Below are 24,349 nucleotides of genomic sequence, written 5' to 3'. Positions count from 1 at the left end.
TAATGAGCTTTGGAATTCTTTATAACAATGTACTTCATTGGTCGTATAGTAGTTTCCTGTTGCTGCTATAGAAAATCACCACAAATTTAGTAGGTTAAGCAACATAAATTTATTATTTTATAGTTTTGGATGTCAGAAATCCGAAATGGGTTGGCAAAGGGTGGCAAATTGGTTGGAAGGTGAAGTCTAGGCAACTTACTTCGGAGCTGTCTTATCATAGCAAGCTTGATATTTTTACATGGATTTTATGTTTATATGCTGGCAGACTGAAGACGGGACCTAACAACTCAGGAAACAACAGATGTTGGCAAGCATGCAGAGAAAGGGGAATGCTCATGCACTGTTGGTAGGAATGCAAACTGGTGCAGCCATTCTGGAAAAACAGATGGACGTTCCTCAAAAAGTTGAAAATAGAGCTACCCTATGACCCAACAATTGCACTACCAGGTATTTACCCAAAGAATACAAACCTAGTGATTCAAAAGGGCACACGCACCCCAATGGTTATAACAATAATGTCCACAATAGCCAAAATATGGAAAGAGCCCAGATGTCCACTGACAGATGAATGGATTAGGAAGAAGTGGTATATATATATATATATATACACACACACACAATGAAATATGACTCAGTCATCAAAAAGAATGAAATTTTACCATTTGCAAATAACTGGATGGAACTAGAGGGTGTTATGCTAAGTGAAATAAGTCAGTCAGAGAAAGATAAATAGCATGACATTTCACTCATATGTGGAATTTAAGAAACAAAACAGATGAACATAGGGGAAGGGAAGGCAAAATAAAATAAGATGAAAACAAAGAGGGAGATAGACCATAAGAGACTCTTAACTATAAGAAACAAACTGAGGGTTGCTGGAGGGGAGGTGTGTGGGGGGAATGGGGTAAACTGATTGATGGACACTAAGAGGGGCATGTGATGTAATGAGCATTGGGTGTTAAATGCAACTGATGAATCAATAAATTCTATCCCTGAAACTAATAATACAGTATATGTTAACTAAATTGTATTTAAATAAACTTTAAAAAACTTTTGGAGTCAAATTCTCTTTTTCACCCCCTCAAGCCAAACCCTTAGTTCTAACATTGCCAGTGTTAGAAAATTCTGCTTAAAGGAATGGGAAATAGGAGACAAAGCAGGCAGGTTGGTCCCACTGCGTGGTATTTACTTGGTGTTAACACTGACTTATTAAACAAGTTCTGCTCTCTTTGACATTTTATTTTATCCATTACGCCAATTCAATGTTAGTATGCTAATGTCCCTCAGTTTCACTTAATTTCCCAATATCTATGATTTGATACCTTTTACCAAAATTCTGTCTTCAGATACTCATGTATATTTGGAACTTACTTAGTCTTTAGATTAGAATTTCACATGGCGTCATAAAGTAAGAGTTCTCTTTGTGACATACTAAACTTAATTTTAATGTAGGAACCCAGAACTTTGAACTAAACTTGATTATTTAGGAGACTAATCCTGGTAATATTATGGGAATTTTAGGTTTCAGGTTTCTGTATTTCTTGTAGTCTGCATATATTGGTTTCATCAGTATTTCTTTTCTACATCTAGATCAGCAGCCTCCTGGTATCTATAAAGATTTAGAGTTAATAAAGCACTTGCTATGTGATCATAAAATGGTCTAATACATTCGAGTAAAAATTTCCATATATTTAGGGTAATTATTTTTCCAGTTTCATTGTTTATAGGATCCTATGTGTTAGACAGATGTTAATAAAGATGTTCATTATAGTGTTTTTATGCTGACTCAAATTGTTAAAACAAAACATTCAAATAGAACCCTGGGGAATTTTCAGTTATGTTGTTGATTAATTAGAATACAATGTGGTGATAAAAAGGAACTAGGCACATTTCTGTGTATTGGTATAAAACTATATTCACATGATATAATAAAGAATTAAAAAATCAGCTTGAAAACTGAGCATTTATGATTCCATAAATTTTGCTAAAATGTATACATAATTATGCATGCCTAGAATAAAATATGGAAGGAAACATACTTGTACATTGAACTGTTACAATTAAAAATAACTACATTATATGTCAGGCTCTGTTCTAAATGTTTTGTATGTATCATTTTATACAATTTCACAGGAAGCCTATGAAATATTATTATCTTGGTTTTATAGATGAAATCAAATCACAGAGAGATGAAATAACTTGGCAGAGACACTTGGTTATCTAACACTATCTTTGGGATGTGAATATTCAGAGGACTCTTACCTCTACTTTGTTCATAGTTTATGCTGGAATTCTCATAATGAGTGTGTATGTATTACTTTCATAACTATGAAAAAGATGAAAGGTATTTTTCATTTGGGAAAAAAAAATCCCTATTAAGGAAGAAATCGGTTGTGAACATCTGGCTGCAATTTACCTGACATGATACATCATTCTAAATGTACGAAAACTGATACCTGAAAACCTATTTTATTGTGTTTTCAAATCCATTACTTTTGAAAGTAAATTCAAATTCAATTACAAAATTCTCACACAAATAATTGAATAAAAATTCAGTGATCATTTTTAGTGTTTGCATGTAAATTCCATCTTTTCCTAAAAATTAATTTCCACACTAAGCTGTAGAACATGTGAAATAGTACCTTCATTTTAAAATTAGTCTAGGGGTGCCTGCCTGGCTTAGTTGGTAGAGCATGTGACTTTTGATCTCAGGGTCTTGAGTTCAAGCCCCACAGTGGGCATAGAGCTTACTTAAAAAAAATAAAGTAAAATAACATTAGTCTATAAAATTTTAAAAATAACATAATATCAATATGGCCCAATCGCTATAGAGTTTTGTTTAAAAATCATTTGGTTTTAGTCAAACTGTGTTAATAGAGTCACAGAAAGAAACAAAGAACAAGTTATGCAGATCAGTTGGTATTCTATCTAGTTATCTATTGCAAACCACCCCAGTAATGAGTATTTAAAAATGATAATTTGGTTATTATTTTGCATGGTTCTCTAGGTTAAGTTCTGAGCTGGGTGGCTGTAGCTCAGTTTCCTTCATGTTGTTGCAGCTAAGAGTTTGGTTGTGGCTGCAGCCATCTGAAGACTGGCCTGGACTGAACAGGACTGGATATCCAAGATGGTGCATTTTCCCTGGCTGGTAGCTGGAATTTCCTTGGTGAGCTACCCACTAGAATGCGTACATATGCCTTCTCCAACTGGCTTGGTTTTCTCAGAAAAAGGTGCTTTAGTTTTTAGGGGAAACATCCTAGAATGAGTGTTGTTGTGAGCTTTACAAGAAGTAGAAAGTGGAAGTTGCTAGGCCAATTGATGGCTAACCCCAGTACAGCATCATGTCTTTCATATTCTAGAAGTCAAAATGTCACAGGGCCCACCTATACTCTAGAGAGTAGAGAAATAGACTCCTCATCTCGATGGAACAGTGGATGGAAGCAGGAGACAGAGGAAATATGGGTGCAGCTGTCTTTGGAAGGCAACCTGCTGCAGCTGACTAAGAAGCAAACTTCACCTAGTCTTTGCGAAATATACATGAAGTAAAAAAATTATTACGTCATTGACAAGGAATGGTTAAATTCCTGGATACATGAGCCTGGTTACCACAGGTGTTATCTTTCCCAGTGATAGTAATTATTTTAAATAATGCTGTATATGCCACTTTACATTTCTGACAGTCTATTGTTCTGTATCCGTTGCTTTTTGTTGGGGTTAATGTAGAGCTTGAAATCAGCCATAATACCTGGCTTGCTAAAATGTAACATGGAGGCTGCTGAGGGCAGGGAAGGTTTTGGAGAAGGGCGCAGGCCTTTGGAACGTGAGGCCTGCGTGACACTCTGCCATTGGAATGCCATGGGGAGTTGCCTTCCAGAAACTTTCTTAGCCCAAACAGCTGTCCTGTGATCTAAGAGATGTAGGCATTGCCCCCAAGGCTATGTTTAGCAGAACTCATAGAACAGGCAAATTAGCATATAATATCTTTCCTGTAAACAGGCCCTCCCAGTTTCAGTAAGGCCCCTTGTCACACATCATGTGCTTGAGAAACAGTGATAGGATTTGTGATTATCCAGAAGGACCAATAAAAGCGGGAGCAAAGAAGAGCAAAGGGTCTTCGTCTCTGAGCATTGACCACCTTGCCTTCTTTTCTCTTTCACAGCAAAGTTTGGAGTAATCTTTCATCTCTCGCTACAAGGATTGCTGGCCATTCCTAGCAGCTTTTTTTTTTTTTTTTAATCACTAGTGATTGGGAAATGGAAATGTGTAGAGTGGTAGATTGGGAATAAAGACTGCCAGTAAAGAGTAAATCCACAGACAGAAACCATAAAACCAGAAAATAAGTTTGAAGATAAGTGCCGTTAATCTGCAAAGTTAATTTTTAAAAGAAGGAAGATCATTCTTTCTGTATAATTATAACAACACATATCTTTGTTCCTTGTAATTTATATAGACTTTTCGTACATATTTCCTGCTTTGAGTCTGCGTAAACTTTTCCGCAGATCAGGAAGCTGAGGCATAAGTGAGATAAGTGATGTACTCGAAGTCACGCAGCTAACTAATGGGGACGGAAGCACCGGTCTCCTGTCTCCAGGACCCTCCACTTGGGATCGTAGTACCTTTTAGGCTTTTCTTTCTGAAAAGCACAATAGGAAACAAGAATGAGCAAAGATAGCCATGTAATTGTGGGCAAGCTATATGACCTTTTTAATCTGGAAAAGAAATAAAATGGGGATGATAGTAACAGTGTCTAACTTGTATAACTGTCGGGAAAGTTAAGTGGGAAAGTGTGATAAAGTCAAATGTTTGCTGCATGTCCTCTCATACATTTATTATGACAGTTATTATTAACATTACATTAAAAAGACAACATGGTAAAGCAGAGCAAGTATGGAGTCGGATGGATCTAGTTTTTATTGGTAAAAATCGCTACAATTTTTTAAGGCAAAAAGCAAAACGAAATGAAACAATACACTTGGTGAGAATATCTTTCTGACATTAAAATAGCCTGGGGAACTTCTGTTGAACTTGTCCACGTACTAGTCACATTTGGAAGACTACACTATGGAAAAAGCAATTTCCCAAATCTCGGTAGTCTACTCCAAAAATGGCTTATCTTCTGCTCCTGTTAAACACAGACTTAGCCGTGGGTTGTCTGTAGCTCTGCTGCTAGATCCTTCTTTATTCCAGGTTCCAAGCAAACAGGGCTGTCACTATTTGGGACACATTGTTCTTATGGCAGAGGGAAAATGCAATGACTGAGCCATATAGTGGCTCTTGAAACTTTTGTTCAAATGTGATATATATCACTTACACTCACATCTCATTAGCCCAAGACATATTGTATGGTGAAGCTCAACATCAACATGGCAAGGATGTTAATTCTCTTATAGGAAGATGATTAAATAATTAGAAACAGTAAAATCATCTACTGTAGTCCAAGATAGGAAATATGTGACTGAAAGTTCCTGGAGGCAACAACAACAACAAAAAAACTGAAATATTTTAAAATATTCATTTCTCACTACGTAGTGCACAACTTCATACACTGTAGGTGCTCATTAAATATTAATTGGTGAATTCATGATATAGACAAATGCAGCAGACCTTTGCACTGTGACCTTTTATCTCCCCTTGCTCCAAATTGAAGAAGCAATAATAAATTTCTGTTGTTAACCTAAATGTGTATCCAAACATACTTAGAAAATGAATAAAGTGCTCTTTATATGATTGCAATTATAATGAAGGAGAGCACGCTATTACAGGCAATTAGGTCAAGTTAAAGTAGTTAATTAATTCATTCAACAAATAAGCTATTAGAGGTTTCCACGTGCCAGGCAATGAACAAAGTATTTAAAGATGAATAAGAATCAGATTCTTGCCCTTAGTGAGGTATAGAAACACCTAATCAGGTCCATAGTTAAGCTTTATAGTGAAAAGTTGTGTAGGTTAATCTGTTCTCTTAATTTTTTTTAAAGATTTTATCTCTTCATTTGAGAGAGAGAGAGAAAATGAGTGGGGGAGGTGCAGAGGGAGAGGGAGAAGCAGACTCCCTGCTGAGCAGGGAACCCAACACGGGGCTTGATCCCAAGATCTCAGATCATGATCTGAGCCACACAGGCCCCCCTGCTGTTTTAATTTTAATGTCCCACACTAGAGTGGGGAGGTATGTCTGTGTGAGGGTATATAATTATTTTAGTAAAACTACTTTCTTTTAAAGTAAAGACAAAAGTAATATTTTTTCTAATGTCCTTAAAAATAGGAGATAACACTGCACACAGATATTTTGAAGAGCCCTCCTAAATCATGAGCAAAACTATCTTTATGTATTATGGGAAGCAACTATTTAAAAGTGTATTTGTATACAAGAGTTAGAGTTCAACCTTCAAACTTTACATTATTTTTTGAAGAGAATTTTAAATGCTAAATTACTTTGATAAGACATATGTATGTACAGAAAAAGTAACAGGTAGTGCTTTAATTAGCACTTTCTTCTGCAAAGAGACCATATTCAAGAACTTTCCATTTCCTTTCTTTTTCTTAATATAACAAGATAAGCCAGCTATATGCTCAAAAGATATCTAAAGACTAATGAGAATGTAGAGTGTAGTAGTAGAAGTAATAGGAACATTTCCAAACTTAAGCATTAAGCAAATATTGAATATAAGTTAATAAATAAAATTAGAGTTTCCAAAATCTCTTCCTAATTAACAGCCTGTTACATAAAACTGGTGGGGTTTTTGATATTCACAGTTTTTAATGAGTTATTTAAAATCACAAAAGACATATTAAGTCCCTGGCAAAACATTTAAAAGCATTCTTAAAAACAGCTTATTGCTTTAACTGTAGGAACTGTTTCTCTGGTAAACTGACACACTTGATTTTTACTGATAGAAAATAACACACAAAACGTTCTTATAAAATTATCATAATTTGAGGTTATTTACTTACGTTGATATAGATGTCATTTGGGGAAGTTTATCAGAAGTGCCTTTAAAATAAGTGTTTTCCTCCTTCATATACTGCAGAATGATTTTTGAAATAAATATAAAGAAGATTCAAAATTAAGCTATTCATCCTGCTGCACACCCATGGCCAACTGAGGCCTGCCCTGGGGGCAGTAACCACAGGGACACCCTTAATATGCATGCCACCCAGGGGGTCTTCTCCCCACAGCAGCTCAGTGGGGGCTGTTTTTCCTCCTGAGTGCTTAAACTGGGTTTACGCTTTCCTGTTGGTTCTTCTACCTCTCTACCAACATGGCAGTGTGCTTAACTGAGTTACCTGAATTTTCCGTGGAATTTTTTGGAAGGATTTTAACTCTTTCCTTCCTTCTACCTCTGTCCACCTCCTCCAGAACTGTAGTGAAACCCAATTTAGGTGACAATCAGGAATCCTACTATCTCCCTCAAGACGCAATTACCCATTGCGTCATAAAGCACTGGGTATTACCCATACTGTGGGCCATACTACTAATGTATGTTTTGAGTCCAAAACCAAAAATCTTATAAAGAGCCATATCAACTATATTAATTAGAGAGTAAACTGATCACAAATTGCAATGCACAAGGTAAGATTAAAAATAAAATATGTTTTTAAAAGCATCCTATTCAAATTGGAATGAAGGTTTATATACCCCACTTGTACTATGTCCTACTCAAATTGGTGTTTTTTTTCAAAAATAAAGTTTGTTTTGAAATTCTTATAACTTTAAAGGTCTATTAAAGGGACCATTTTATAGATGATATGAGATCTGGTAAATTATTTTAGATAAATTTTAGTCTGTAAACAATCTAAAATAAGTAAAAGAAGTGAATAGTGTTATGGTGGAAAATTTACAAATGAGGATAATAATAATCACATAAACATGCATTTTGGGGGAATTTATACACAACTCTGATCTTTTGCTTTCTGCTTTGATCCACTAAAGGAGATGGATGGGCGGCTGGGTGGCTCAGTCATTTAAGTGTCTGCCTTTGGCTTAGGTCATGATCCCAGGGTCCTCTGATCGAGTCCTGCATTGGGCTCCGTGCTCAGTGGGGAGTCTGCTTCTCCCTCCACTCCCTCCCTGGCTCATTCTCTCTCTCTCAAAAATAAATAAATAAAAATCTTAAAAAAATAAAGGAAGATGGAAGGGCCAACAGACACACAAAAAAAAGAAAGCTCAACTTCATTCAACATTAGGGAAAAACAAATCAAAACCACCTCACACCAGTCAGAATGGCTAAAATTAACAAGTCAGGAAATAACAGATGTTGGCAAGGATGTGGAGAAAGGGGAACCCTCTTACACTATTGGTAGGAATGCAAGCTGGTACAGCCACTCTGGAAAAACAGTATGAAGGTTCCTCAAAAAGTAAAAAATAGAGCTACCCTATGACCCAGCAGTTGCACTACTGGGTATTTATCCAAAGGATACAAACCTAGTGATTCGAAGGGGCACCTGCACCCCAATGTTTATAGCAACAATGTTCACAACAACCAAAATATGGAAAGAGCCCAGATGTCCATTGACAGATGAATAGATAAAGAAGATGTGGTATGTATATACGATGGAACATTAAAAAAAAGAGAGAAATCTTACTATTTACAATGACGTGGATGAAACTGGAGGGTATTATGCTAAGCAAAATAAGTCAATCAGAGAAAGACAATTATCATATGATTTCACTCATATGTGGAATTTAAGAAACAAAACAGATGATCATAGGGGAAGGGAGGGAAAAATAAAATAAGATGAAATCAGAGAGGGAAACAAACTGTAAGAGACTTAACTATAGGAAACAAACTGAGGGTTGCTGGAGGGGGGGGTGAGGGGATGGGGTGATTGAGTGATGGACATTAAGGAAGACATGTGATGTAATGTAATGAACACTGGGTGTTATATGCAACTGATGAATCACTAAATTCTACATTTGAAACTAAGAAAGAAAGAAAAGAAAAAGAAAAAGAAAAAGAAAGAAAGAAAGAAAGAAAGAAAGAAAGAAAGAAAGAAAGAAGAAGAAAGAGAGAAATCAAAAAACGAAAAGCAAAAAATAAAAAAAATATAATAAAGGAAGATGGGGGATCTGAATAAAGTGTATAAGTTCTGATACAAAATAGGGTCTTTTCTTAAAAATGTTGTGCCCATCTAAAAGAATAGATGGTTTACAGGTGGCAAACGTCTAAAAGTCTTTTGATATCAAATGGTTTAGAAATCATAGAATCATAGCATTCTAGAATTCATCAATTTTAGGCTCCTTAATTAACAGTTGAGGAATCTAAGCCAGAGAATTTAAGGAACCAGACTCTAATAATTTCTAAAGAACTCAATTACAGGACCATGTTTAAAGAGCTCTATATCAAAGAATTCCAATGAATTATTTGGAGAAAAATCAGTGTGAGAGTTGGTTGTGATCAGTAGCAGCAGAATTGGTAATAAAGATGCTGACTTATGCCAGAAACTGCATAAAATGCTCTCAATATTTGCTATTAATCCTAGTACCAATATCACTATTTGCAAAGCTATTTTATTTTAGAACATTTAAAAGCAAGGATATAAAAAAATGAAAGCTAATGTCCCTCCTAGTTTACCATTTCTATGACTTCACACCATGCAGCCACACACCCATAACCATTTTGTAATATTATTTCCAACTTACCCAATTGGTTCTTTTTAGTCATTGTTATTATTAGTCTTTGTTGCAACCACTTTAAAATTAAAGCTTTATGTTTGAACATAAACATGTTCAAGACAACATGTGGGACCCAAGAAATGATGATACCTATATTGATGAGGAAAGGTAGCCCCCATAAGTGTGTCTGCGTGGACACTGTAGCTGAGCTACCATTGTGTCTGTGTGGACAGTGGGCAGGAGGACTGTGTGGATGTGTGGCTGAAGTACTTTTGTCACTAGTGATATTTAACTGATGGAGTTCTGTCTGAATCATGGGAACACAATTTACAATGTAGAGTTGTCTCACAGAAATGTATTAGTTAATAAAACAGGGCAGAAGCTGTACTCATCTTTAGAAATGAACACCCACTGTAGCCATTAGTTCTAGCTTTCTAAAATATTTGTTCCCTGACATATCAACTTGACCTATATGTTTGTCTGTTGATTCTCTGTGGGGGTAAACTCCAAAAACTAGTGAGGATGTCAACTGTAAGAATAATTCTCGTGTGGCAACTATCCAGGAACAGGGTGCTCTCAAAATGCAAAAAAGTAAATGCCAAATTGCATTGCTACAGAATTTATGAATCAGGAACCAACTTTTTCCTCTGTGATTGGAAGTTTACATTTCTGAAGCATTTCTGTACTATTTCAAAGTTTCTTGTGAATGTAAGACTCTGGTCTTAGAGATACTTGTGCTGACAAGCTCTTTTTACCACTCAGGAAGTAGCTAACTTATAACCACCACATTGGAACAGGAGCAAAAGTATCACACCATTCTGGCTTCAAGAAGAATTCAGGGAGAGAAGAGGCCAGAGGCTGAAAGGTAAGACCCCACTTAGCCAGGCTGAGGACAGCTGGGAATCTGCAGGTAGTTGGGTGGCTAGCAATCAGAATTAAAAAGGGGACAGAGGGACAGAAAATAATGTATCATGGCCCAGCTGACTGTTTAACCTTTACATAGAAAAGGATCCCTGCTGCATTCAAGGTGAAAAGTGTTATGCCTTTGCCAACTAGTGAAACTGATGAAGCATGAACAAGAATTCGATTATTTTTGGAACATGCGGGTTTAATGTCTAGATCGTACTTCCAACACCAAAACTGAAGAAAAACCAGATAAAACTAATACGTTCTCTTGAGCTATTTGCTCAAAATAAAAATAATTTTACTTCTACAAATACTTGTGATTTAAAAATATTGCAGAGTTGCAGAAGACTAAAGGGGTTGTAATCAGACTCTTTAAAAGGTGACTTTCCAGACAATGGCTCGTTCCATGATTCACCCTTCTTGAAATAACTTAGTATAAGGGCATTTTTTCCAGGATGTTAGTCTCTGCAAGGGTGTTAGTTGTTGAAATGGAATGATTCTTATACAGAACCAGGGTAGTCAGCTAGTTTCATACTTAAAATAAAGAACTGAAATAGCTTTTTTTGTTTTATAATCTGGAAAAATTATTTCCATTGACTGTTGGATTTCATAGGATCAAAATTTTTGCTCAGTAGTGGATTTCTCTCAGATCTGTAATTTTTATTTATATTCTAGAAATACCACAATTAGACATCTAATTTATATAGAAAATTCATGACATACAGTGTGTATGCTTCCCTTTTCTTTCTCCTTTAAGCACGTTATTTTCATCTATTCATATTTTTGCTGTGGCTGTTGCTTTTCCTATGAAGTAACAGTATTGATTGTTATTTTTGCTGAGAAGAAACAACATCTCATTTTTTTAAAGCAATGTTTTATTCTTAAGTAAAAATGAAAACTTTGCCTTTGTTATGCAATATACAAAATTTTAAATCAAAACCTTAATTGAATTTTATTATTGATTTATAATGTGGTACATTGTATTAAAATACTGCTTGTATATAATTTAAAAGCTGGGTAATTGAGACAGGCTTTAGTTGTAAGGATATGGGTTTGGCAGTGAACACATAGGTCCCTCTCTGTGTCCATTTTCTGCTCTATGAACAGTGTGCATATCCCTTATATGGAGGCTGGATGTCTGGTGTAGTGTTCTGCATTGGCTGAGCAGAGGCTTTGGGATGAGTTCAGGTTACTGCAATGTAGGCAAAGAATAAGGGGTGGTTTTAGCTACCCAAGGAGAAAAGGTCAGTCTCAGCTCAGGTGTTGGAACATGGGAGGCAGACTTGCCTCTCTCTGGGCCCTGCTCACCTAGGTTGGGCTTTGAGGAAGCTCAGAGTGTTGCCAGGTGGTCAGAGAAGGGTAGCCTCTACCAAAAAGAAGCAGCTTGCTTAGGAATCCCAAACGTAATGGGATCTTACAACTGGCTTTTGAGTGTCTATGTTCCTTTCTTTGTTCCTTTTCTATGTTGCTGTTGTTCATTGCTCCTGGGCAAAGTCTGATTTAAATGTTCTAGCATGAACTCAGCTCTTCTAGAATCCATCTTCAAGTTGGGTATCCACACTTACGCCATATAGCCTGGTATGACCATGGCAGTAGGGAATAATGTTTGCCCTTGTGGAGATCCTACTGCTATTGCTAACGTTTGAGGATACGGATAGGTTTTGGTCTTTCTTCGAACTGTCACTTATCTGACTAAGAAACACAAGGTCACTTTCCATAGCGTAACTATTTTTGACACTTGTAATTTAAGTGAGCACCACTAAATGAAAGATGGCATATTCACGGAGTTTAAATGTGCAGTAATAAGCATTTCCCAGGCAGGGACAACTGCCAAGGGTTTGAGTTTGATCTTTGCCGCATATTATCTGAGGAAACTTGCTTCCTTCGTCTGAGAACTCAGGTAATACTAAGTCCCTGTAGGTGGTGTTCAGCATGGAATCATATAATGACTAACATGAAAGTGCTAAATATATAAACTGAACTGGTTAGTAAGCAACAATTGATTAGAGTTCTAAGGTATGTGGGCATTTACATGTGAATTACTCCATTTTGTACCCTATTTCTTTATTAACACAATATGGAAGTTTGTGTGTGCATGCACATGCATGCAAGCACACACACACACACACACACACACACACACACACAGACCTACTTCAGTGGTGGTTTTATTTGCATGGCCTAGAACACCATTATGCTTTTTCTAGCTGATAGTATATCAAGGATGAAATCAATCAAAGAATGCCCTTGCAACAATTCAATGACTTCTCGCCTTATATCCTTAAATTTCCAGATTTAACTGAATACCTATTATTCTTTAAAAAAATGAAGTGAAAATTGAGTTCAAAGTTTATAAAGTGCAGACTGAAAAAACTAACCCAGCATGTTGACTGTTGGACGAAAGCATATAATTAGAGTTCTGTAAGTAGGATCCTTTTCAATAGTAAGAAATGACTTCATGGCATTGTCTTCTGATGGTTATAGACAGTGTCTGAATCTAATCATCTGTTAACTTACACAAAAAATTCACCCCCAATTCTCTTTTTCCCTTAAGATTCTCTTGTGCCTGGCATTTACAATGATTTATCATGGGATTATTTAAGACATATATTTGTCCAATAAAACTCACAGCTTTTCTTACCAGAGGCTTAAAACGTGCCTAAAATAAAGCTTTCATTGGGCATTCATTCTTTAATAGTAATAAACTAGTGAAATTCAAAATTATTCTTCCAAAACTTAAGACATTTGTATTTTTCTCTTCTATATCCTCCCCACATATAATTAATTTAAAAACAATTATTACCACATATATGTTGCTTCCTTGATCCTGTTTTTCCATCTACATTTCTACCTTTCCTTTTTTTTTAAATCTCTCATTCCAGAATCTCCGGATAACATGGTTAAGACCTGCATTTTTCCTACCTAATTTACAGATATGAACCAGAGAGTTTAAATGACATGACCAAGGTTGAGAAACAAAGCAAAAATTCCATATGTACTAAGTCCCAGTTAAAAGCATTAGCACAGATCTTGAGAGTGTTATATTTACAGAATTCTTCTCAATGAATTTTCTTAGCTCTGCCAACATAAAGCAAGCCACATACTCCCAAGGAAATTGAGGTCCAGAGAGGTGAAAGAGAATTCACTAACCCCTAAAATTGCTATACAATTGATCTGTTTTGCTTTTCTTTCTTAGAAAACCTTGGGAAGACCCCTTGTGGTAAATTTAAAGAGATATCTATACAGGTCATTTCCTTTATTATTTTTATGAGTGACCTTGACCACTAATTCTTTGTAACATTAAGGATGAGAAGGATTATTGGTTTAGGATTAAGGAAGTACAACACAATATTTTTTGGATCTGTAAAATTACAACATGATTCTACTCTGAGGTTCATTAAAGGGTAGATTCCCATTCTGTTCATTTTTAGCTCCCTTAGATCAATACATCTCCTGCATCAAACTTTTTGTCCCATATTTCATAAGCTTAGAAAATTCATAATAGCTTTCTATATTTTCTCCAAACCCCACCTGGTTAAAATAAGTTTAGTATTAAGTTAGACGTGTGATTCACAGCCATTTTTTATTTCTGAAGGCTAATTCAGCTCAGCGATGGATTAGCGATGGCATATCCCCTTAACCTCCAAAGTAATTTGTTTTTATGTTCTCAGCCTGGAATAATGCCCCCACTATTAATATTTCATACCAATAAGTAAGGGCTTCAATATGCCCATCTGCTAGGCTGGCATAATTCCTGCTACCCATATCTAAATATTGCCCCTAGGAATGAGTAATGATTTTCAGCCTCCTTCAGTTGCCATGGTACTTTTTTTCCTACACAATGCTTCGACTAGAGTAACAGATTTCTTTCCTGATCATCAGTTGTTTAAGTAACATATGCAAATAAGTTACTTTATTTGAAAAAGACCAAAAACTCACTAGCCCTAGGAAATGTTTCCATTTACATAAGTTAGACAACATAGGCTATTTAAATAGATTTTCATTATTTAGTATAACCCCCTACACTACGATATAATATGTTTTACATATAAATGTTAGGAAAAATTAGTAGCATACAAAACTATCTTGATAAGAAGCACCAAAGGATGACAATTTTTACTGAATGGCAAAATAAGATGGGAAAGGAAAAAGTCAATGTTATGCTGCTGTATGAGATCTCAACGTGTTCCATTAAATACACCTGTGGAATGGTGGTTTAGTTATCCTGATGCTGTACAGTGTAGATTTACTTACATGACTTTAAACATACTGGGACATTGCAAATTGGAAGTCAGTGCTTGGTCTCCCAAGATCATTACAAGGGGTGTGAAACTGTATTTACAAAATTTCATCATCTGAAGAGTTTCCTGTTATCTTTTAGGTTTGGAACAGGAGAGTGGTTTGGAATGTCCTGACATCAGATTCAAATACTAGCTTCTTTAATCTGAGGTATGTGACCTTGGCCAAATTACTGAGGCTTTTGTACCTTTGTTTCCTCATTTATAAAGCTTGGGATAATAAAGGGTTTTTGTGGGGCTAAATAAAATAATGATTATAAAAGTGCTGGGTATTAAATACTTAAATATTAGCTTATCGTTTATTGCTTTAAGATATTTACAAGTCATTTTCATTTTTCTGGGAACCACGTCCTGCCATTTTAATGCTTAGAGTGGAGACCTCAAAGTCTTTGAAAGGATTCACCCCAAGAGGTCACTGCCTTCTGGGGAGTCTACTAGCACCAAAACTTTCCTCTGAAACAAGCACCTTTTATCTGTCATTTTGTGTTTTTCTTTTCCATCATATTTCCTGGAGTTCACCAGCCTCATAGCTAAGACACTTACCTGGATTTAATGTCTTTTCTAAATCTATTTTTGTATAAAGCATGGTTACTTTGTTCTAGTCCAATTTTATTTAGGCAGATCATAATATTTGGGGACTTGCAGGTGCTCAATAAGGGCTTCATCATCATTTGCAGTTCATTTATTTATACAAGATTAGAATGAGGTTTCCTCTCAAACTCAGTTCCATAGGGCCTACCCTACTGATACAAGCTACCTGCCTAAATTGAACCAGTTGGCTTAAAAATATGATCATTAAGTACAAGGAAGAAAAAATAATTTACCATGTTATGTAAACAACATTAATTCATTATTCATTTAAGTAGACACTTATTAAATATCTAATAAAGACCAGATACTTTGCTTGAAGCTGTAAAGACAAATAAAACAGAGTAATTGCCTTTGTGGGGCTTTCATTCTGGTGAGCAAAGGTGAGGGTCAGGGAGAGATCACACCTGTATACACCGAAGTGTAATATTTTTGTTTCAGTACCTCTAAGAGAATTGTGCACAGAACACAAGGGTACCCAAAGGGGAAGTGAAACAATTCTACCAGGTAGGTAAGTATCAGAAGTGCCATTGTTTTTCAAATAGGCTTTGGGGAGCCTCATCCCAAAAGATGAGCAGGATTTGGTCAACTGCATGAGGAAGAAAGGGCTCAGGCATTCCAAAGGTATAGTTTACTGATGACATGTCAATGGTGCCACTTTTTTTTTTTAAAGATTTTATTTATTTATTTGAGAGAGACAGAGATAGTGAGAGAGAGCACAATTGAGGAGAAGAGGGAGAGCTGAACAGGGAGCCAGACACAGGGTTGGATCCCAGGCCCTTGGGACCATGACCTGAGCCAGAGGCAGACACTTAACTGACTGAGCCACCCAGGAGCACTTACTTATTTCTATTTCATTTAAAATTTTATCTATTCTTTTTTACCAGTATCCATTATCTATTTGCTTCTTGACTCAATCCCAGTATACATGTATAGTGGTATAAGAATTGTTAGCCTATACTTCCACGGAAAACAACTTTTTAAACTATAGTACAGTGCTTACATATCCTTCCTTTACTCCTTATTCTTATATTGTCCACTAATTTCTTAAGTTACTTAGGTAAATATTACTCCTATTCCCTTCAATGAAGTTATGTCATACATGTGTAATACAAATTCTTTTTATTTCTTTTCATATTTTTATTAATATCTGTGAGCCTTTTTTTTTTTTTCAGATTCCACATATAAGAGAGATCAGACAGTATTCAACTTTCTTTGTCTCACTTATTTTACTTAGCATAATGCCCCTGAGGTCCATCCATGTTGTCATAAGTGGAAAGATTTTATTCTTTTTTATGGTTGAATAATATTCCATTGTATATATATTCCACAATTTCTTTATTCATCCATCCATCGGTGGACACTTAGCTTGTTTCCATGTTCCATTGTAAATAATGCTGCTGAACATGAGGTGCATATATCTTTTCATGTTGGTGTTTTAATTTTCTTTGGATAAATACACAGAAGTGGAATTACTGGATTATAGGGTAGCCAATTTTTTGAGGAAATTCCCTGCTGTTTTCCATAGTGGTTGCACCAATTAACATTCTCACCAACAGTGCATGCAGAAGAGTATACTTTTCTCCACACCCCATCAACATTTGTGATTTCTTGTCTTTTTGATAATAGCCATTCTGACATGTGTAGGTGACATCTCACTGTGGTTTTGATTTGCATTTCTCTGATGATTAATCATGTGGAGCATATTTTTATGTACCTGTTAGTCATATGTGTATCTTCTTTGGAAAAATTTCTATTCAGATCTTCTGCTTATTTTAATTGGATTATTTGTTTACTCATTGTTGAGTTGTAGGAGTTTTTTAAATATATTTTTGATATTAGCCCCTAATCGGATATACAATTTGCCAATATTATCTCTTATTCATAGGTCGACTTTTTATTTTGTTGATGGTTTTCTTTGTTGTGCAGAAGCTTTTTACTATGATGTAATCCCACTTATTTATTTTTACTTTTGTTACTTTTGCTTTTGGTATCAGATTTACAAATCATCGTCAAGATCTAGGCCAAGGAATCCATTGCCTGTTTTCTTCTAGGAGTTTTATGGTTTCAGGTCTTACATTCAAGTCTTTAATTCATTTCGAGTTAATTTTTGTATATGGTGTAAGATGGTGGTTGAGTCTCATTATTTGGCATGTAGCTCTCCAATTTTCCCAGAACAATTTATTGAAGAGACTGTCCTTTCCCCATTGTATGTTCTTGGCTCCTCTGTTGTAAATTAATTGACAATATATTCATGGTCATATTCCTGAGCTCCTTATACTGTTCCATTGATCTTTGTGTCTGTTCTTATTACATTATCATTCTGTTTTAATTATTATAGCTTTGTAATATAGTTTGACATCAGAGTTTATGATGCCTCAACTTTGTTCTTCTTTCTCAAGATGGCTTTGGCTATTCAGAGTATTTTGTGGTTCCATACAGATTTTAGGATTATTTGCTCTATGTCTTTGAAAAATGCTGTTGAAATTCTGATAGGGATTGCATTGAATCTGTAGATTGCTTTGCACAGTAAGGACATTTAACAGTACTGGATCTTTCAATCCATGAACATGGAATATCTTTCCATTTGTTTGTGTCTTCAATTTCTTTCATGAATGTATTCCAGTTTGCAATATACACATCTTTCACCTTCTTAGTTAAATTTATTCCTGGTATTTTATTCTTTTTGATGCAATTATAAATAAGATGGTTTTCTTTATTTCTATTTCTGATAGTTTGTTATTAGTGTGTATAGAACATATCTTTGTGTATTGATTTTGTATACTGCAACTTGATTGAACTTGTTTGTTTCAATAGTTTTTTGATGGAGTTTTTAGGATTTTCTATACATATATCATATCCTCTGAAAATAGTGACAGTTCTATTTCTTCATTTCCAATTTAGATGCCTTTATTTCTTTTTCTTGGATAATTGCTCTGGCTAGGCCTTCCAATACTATGTTGAATAGGAATCATGAGAGTGGACATTCTTGTCTTGTTTCGGATCTTAGAGTGAAGGCTTTCAGCTTTTCACCATTAAGTATGATATTAGCTATGGGCTTGTCATATATGACCTTTATTATGTTGAGGTACATACCATCTATACCCACTTTGTTGAAAGTTTTTATCATAAATGGGCATTGGGTTTTGTCAAATGCTTTTTCTGCATCTATTGAGATGATCATATGAATTTTACTCTTCATTTTGTTAATGTGGAATATCATGTTGATTGATTTGTGGATGTTGAGCTACCCTCTCTTTCCTAAAATCATGGTCTATGATACTTTTAATGTATTGTTGAATTCTGTTTGCTAATATTTTGCTAAGGATTGTTGCACTTATGTTCATTAGGGATATTGGCCCAATTTTGTTTTCTTGTGGTATTCTCTATGGTTTTTGTGTCAAGATAGTGCTGGCCTCCTAAAATGAGTTTGGAAGAGTTCCCTCTTCAATTTTTTTGGAAGAATTTGAGGACTGAACTAGTTCTCCTTTGAATACTTGGTAGAATTCACCAGTGAAACCACCAGGTCCTGGATTTTTGTTTGTTTGTTTGTTTTTTGGGAGGTTTTTGATTACTGATTTAATCTCCTTACTAGTTATTGTTCTGTTCAGATTTTCTTTTTCTTCCTGATTCAATCTTGGAATATCTTGAGTTTCTAGGAATTTGTCCATTTCTTTTAGGCTGTCCAATTTGTTGGCATATAATTGTTCATAGTAGTGTCTTTGATTCTTTATATTTCTGTGGTATCAGTTGTAACAACTGGTCTTTCATTTCTGGTTTCATTTATTTGAGTCTTCTCTCCTTTTTTCTTGGTGAGTCTAGCTAAATTTTGTTACTTTTGTTTATTTCTCCAAAGAACCAGCTCTTAGTTTCATCGTTCTTCTCTATTATTTTTTAGTCTCTATTTCATTTACTTCTGCTCTAATCTTTGTTATTTCCTTCCTGCTACTAACTTTGGACTTTACTTGTTCTTTTTCTAGTTCCTTGAGGTGTAAAGTTAGGTTGTTTCTTTGAGACTTCTCTTGTTTCTTGAGGTCAGCATTTATTGCTATGAACCTCCTTCTCAGAACTGCTTTTGATGCATCCGCAAATTTTGCCATGTTATATTTCCATTTTTGTTTTCTCAAGGTACTTTTTAATTTTTCTTTTGATTTCTTTTTTGATCCATTGGTTTTGGTTTTGTTTGTTTTAGTAACATGGTGTTTATCCTCTGCATATTTGTTTTAGTAGCATGTTGTTTACCCTCTGCAATGAATTCTATAGTTTTCTTCAGGTAATTGTTTTCTAGCTTTGTGGTGAGAAAATGTACTTGATATTTTTTCAATCCTCTTAAATTTACTAAGACTGATTTTATGACTTAACATAAGATCTATCCTAGAAAATGTTCCATGTGCACTTGAGAGAATGTGTATTCTGTTCTTTTTGGATGGAATGTTCTGTACATACCTGTTAAATACAGCTGGCCTAATGTGTCATTTAAGGCCAATGTTTCCTCATTGATTTTCTGTCTCAATGATCTATCCATTGATGTAAATGGGGTGTTAAAATCGTCTAGTATTACTATATTGCTGTCTATTTCTCCCTTTAGGTCTATTAATATTTTCTTATATATTAGGTGCTTCTTTGTTGGATGCATAAATATTTATATATTTATATATTATTATTTATGTTATATCCTTATGTTGGCATGACCCCTTTATCATTATACCCACTTTCATCTCTTACTACAGCCTTTGTTTTAAAATCTATTTTGTCTGATATTAGTATAGTCAATACAGCTTTCTTTGGTTTCCATTTGAATGGAATGAATTTTTCTGTCCTTCACTTTCAGAATGTATGTGTCTTTACAACCAAAGTGTGTCTTTTGTAGGCACCATATAGATAGGTCTTGTTTTTTATCTATTCTACTTTGTCTTTTGATTGGAGAATTTAGTCCATGTACTGTTTAAGTAAATATTGATAGGTGTGTACTTATTGCTATTTTGTTAAATGCTTACTGGCTGTTTTTTAAGTTCTTGTCTATTCATTTCTTTTTCTCTTGCTCTTTTGCTTTATGGTTTGTGACTTTCTTTAGTGGTATATTTATATTCTTTTCTCTTTATCTTTTGTTTATTTGCCATAGGCTTTTGCTTTGTGCTAGCCATAAGGTCTACATGTAACAACTTATATCTAAAACAGTCTATTTTAAGTTGATGACAACTTAATTTTGATCCCATTCTAAAGCTCAACATTTTTATTCTCACCCCATTTTATGTTTTTGATGTCATATTTTATTTGTATGTTCCATAACTAATATTGTAATCATAGTTTTTTTTTTTTTAAGATTTTGCTTATTTATTTGAGAGAGAGAGAGCGAACAGGAGCAGGGGTGGGGAGGGTAAAGGGAGAGGGACAAGCAGACTTCCCACTGAGCAGGGAGCTCTACATTGGGCTTGATCCCAGGACCCTGAGATCATGACCTGAGCTAAATGCAGATGCTTAACTGACTGAGCTACCCAGGTGCCCCCATAATCACAGTTCTTTTACTACTTGTGTTTTTTAACCTTCACACTTACATTTTAAGTGATTAATCCACTACCTTTACTACATATTTACCTTTCCAGTGAGATTTATTCTTTATATATTTTCTTATTACAGATTAGCACTCTTTCTTTTCAGTTTTAGAAAGTGCCTTTAACATTTCTTGTAAGGCTGGTTTAATGGCAATGAACTCCTTATTTATTTATTGCTTATTTATTGTTATTGCTAATCTCTTTTCTCTAGAATAAAAGCTTTATAGGATATTTTTTACTATTTTATTCACTAGCTACAATAGGGCCTGATCTATCTCAAATAATTTTCAAATTCAAAAAATAAAAAAGAATGGTTTGGATAATACAAATACATGTATGAAATAATGAGTCATTATTCTAAAACTTTTAAGATGTTAAGTTAAATACTTTGTATAATTTCCATTTCTAGTAAGGTAAATAACAGAAAAAGTATAATGAAGAAAATAAGTGGCATTTTAATAAGCATCTTTTCTTTGTTCAAAATTTATTATTGGGTTGCATGATGAACAGATTCAATGTTTTACATATTCTGTGGATCAGAGAATGAAGTTAGAGCTTAGGTAGAGTAGAAATAGAAAGAAAATATTAAAATATATGAGAAATATGTAAAAGAAAGAATTCTAATGAGAAAGTAGTAAGAGAAATATAACTTTTAAGGATTTTAATGAAAATTACTGTAACACTACATCAAAAACTAATGATGTACTATACAACGGCTAACTGAACATAATAAAAAAAAGAAAATTATTGTAAAGAGAATCAAATGTAAATGGAGCTCAAATAGCATAAAAGATGCTTATCTTTTTCTAAAAAAATCTTTTTTTTTGGCTTCTTAAAGTATGTTTATAGTTTTTCTCAGATATTGTACATAAGGAAAAGTACAGCTATAATTTAAAAATAGGCCATCACTTACTGTTCTGAAAATAACTGTCAAGAAAATATAAATATAGCCTAAAAATTTTCAGATTAGATCTCAATATACCCTGAAACTAATCTTTTCAAGAAATGCTATGAAATGGTAGGGGGAATATTACATAAATTAAGTATCTTAAATAGTATCATATACAGAATGGTCAAAGGACTATTGCTATGGAGGATAGAGGAATTCTGTCATCCAGCCATGACCAGGTGAGAGACTCTCATGGGTAGGAATAATAGCTCATTCCTCTTTATTGAGTCAATATGAAGTCCCCCATCCTTGAAAAAGGGGGCCTAAATAAACATTTCCTGAAGAAATACATCCCAGAATGAATGAAATTTTCAGTTTCATGAAGGCACTGTTAATAATGTAGTTAAATGCAGGAAAAACTTGGTGCAAAGATTTCAGATGAAATACCTTAGAAAGTAACAAAGCTATACAATTACATTGCTTGGGAATTTGCCAAAATTTCATTTATTGACTATTTGGTTCCAGAAATGTTGTAAAATATTTATTACTTTAATATATCTGTAAATGAGATTATTTACTTCAGCCCACTAGAGAGATAAAATATTTCTGTTACCTTTTATTTATTTTTTTTTTGTTTGCATTGTACAAATCTAAATTAAGATTAGCAAAATTATTCTGGGTCCCACTTTGGAAGAACTATATGACACGTGATCATGCTTAATAGGATTACTTGACTGTTTTATAGAAATATTGCTATCTATTTAATTGGCAGGCAACTTCTATGTTTCAACTTTTTAAGGAAAATGTAGAGAGATATTTGTATCCTAGTTTAATACATATGCAAGTACACTGCTTTATATATTCACTGGGAACAAATGCCTGTGAAGATGGGTTGTTATATAAATTATGAATATGTTATAAAAAGAGCAGAATAAGCATATTTGTGAATCATAACTTTTCATTTATTCAAATTATCATGAAGTTCTCACTCTTAAGCAGGTAAACACTTTTAAGAATTTGAAATTATTCTTAAATATTGGTATTTAATAATCTTTAATCATATAATTCAGTGATTACCCATTGAACAAGTCTCAAAAGACAGGTGTATTTTTTTTAAACTCTGTGGCATGAATATTTATATTTTTTATTGGATATTACAAACTACATAACTAAAGATTAATAAAAGTGATGTTTAGTACAAGTGTGGCTGTTTAGAGAACATGGGCTGTAGTTCCGACTTTTCATTAGTCATTCTTCAAGTTGACAGAAGAGCCTGTCTCAACTCATTATTTCAGAGCTTTCATGGTCTTTTTATAACTGTAGCATAGTTTTTTTGGGTTTTTTTTTAAGTCTTAATTTCTTCTCTTTGTAAAACAAAAATAGAGGAACAAAAACTCAATCATATACATGTTAGAGAACTGGCTTAATAGAACTGTAATGTTCCTTTATTATGGTTCCTTAATACAGTTGTATGAATGCAATTGAAATGTAAGCTATTTACTTATTAGATTGAACTGACTTTCAGAAGCTACTGAGGGCAGAGTACTTTTTTTGTGTTTTTTATTTAAGCCTTCATGTTCAGTGTATGAATGCCATGTGCACTGCCTAGAAGAAAAAACCCTGGATACTTTAGTGGTGCTCATCCCTTAGAGTTTTGGAAGAAAACTATGGAAAGCTAGAGCCGAAATGAACCTGTAACTCATCCTGCCAGCGTGCACATGATAAAAACCAATCTGGGTGGTAGCTGTGATACTGTAGCCAGGGCCAGCAGGTCCATGACCTGAAGCCTGCCCTCTGGAGACTAAGCTCCACGTTCTTTCCTCTAGATGGTATTCCTAGGCTTGGTTTACAAAAGTAAAACATTAACTCTTGTCTCTTCTCATGATCAAATATTTTCTCAGGTAGAATGTTAAATGCTCAGGTAGATAAGAATGGTAAATAACATATGAGCTGTCCTTAGCATGCGATACCAAACGTGGAAGTGTTGGGCATTTGAGGCTCTCACTTCCTTGATTTTTCAGTTATTGGCACAATGTAGTGCTCATACCAGGCACTGCCTCTGCATGGTCCAGCCCAGCCTCCTCCTCTCCAGCTAAGTCACTTGGCAGGCAGGCTTAGTCCAGAATCCAGAGCTGGGAATCCAACTGTGTGTAGGAGGCTTTAGACCGTGTAAAGCCTTCTATTTGGGGACACAGGATCAAATCACACCTGCTGCTAGTTTGCTCCTGACCTTGAAGATCAGTAGAATAACTGGCTTTCTGCCTTATTCGTCAACACTGGCTTCCTTCCATATTTACTCTACCCTTGCTTTCTTGTCTGAATCCCAGCCTTTGTAACTTGCTTTGGTTTCTACTCTGCTAGATAGTCTCCCGTGGTGAAATTCTACCTCTGTCTGTTGTCTGGATCTCTGCTATTTGTAGACAGATTTTCCTGGGACCGACTGCCCACCTACCTGCCTGGAATTCCTGACACTGTCCTATGCTGCCTGTGGAGTGACCCTCTTAAC

At 34.8% G+C, this 24,349-nt stretch overlaps 1 protein-coding gene and 1 non-coding gene across 2 annotated transcripts in view; one reads left to right on the top strand and one right to left on the bottom strand.

The window, feature by feature from the left end:
• The window catches only part of KCNH7 (potassium voltage-gated channel subfamily H member 7), a 461,431-nt gene that overhangs the window by 170,658 nt on the left and 266,424 nt on the right, over positions 1 to 24,349 (bottom strand). The gene's annotated exons all lie outside the window — the stretch shown is intronic.
• On the top strand, positions 2,669 to 2,741 carry TRNAK-UUU. The gene has a single exon. It is a non-coding gene; the product is annotated as a tRNA-Lys (tRNA).

The sequence above is a fragment of the Ursus maritimus genome, unplaced genomic scaffold, assembly GCF_017311325.1.
Source record: "Ursus maritimus isolate PB19 unplaced genomic scaffold, ASM1731132v1 scaffold_1, whole genome shotgun sequence".
Lineage (NCBI taxonomy): Eukaryota > Metazoa > Chordata > Mammalia > Carnivora > Ursidae > Ursus > Ursus maritimus.
Note: the sequence above shows the minus strand (reverse complement) of the source record. Positions and strands in the feature narration are given on the sequence as shown.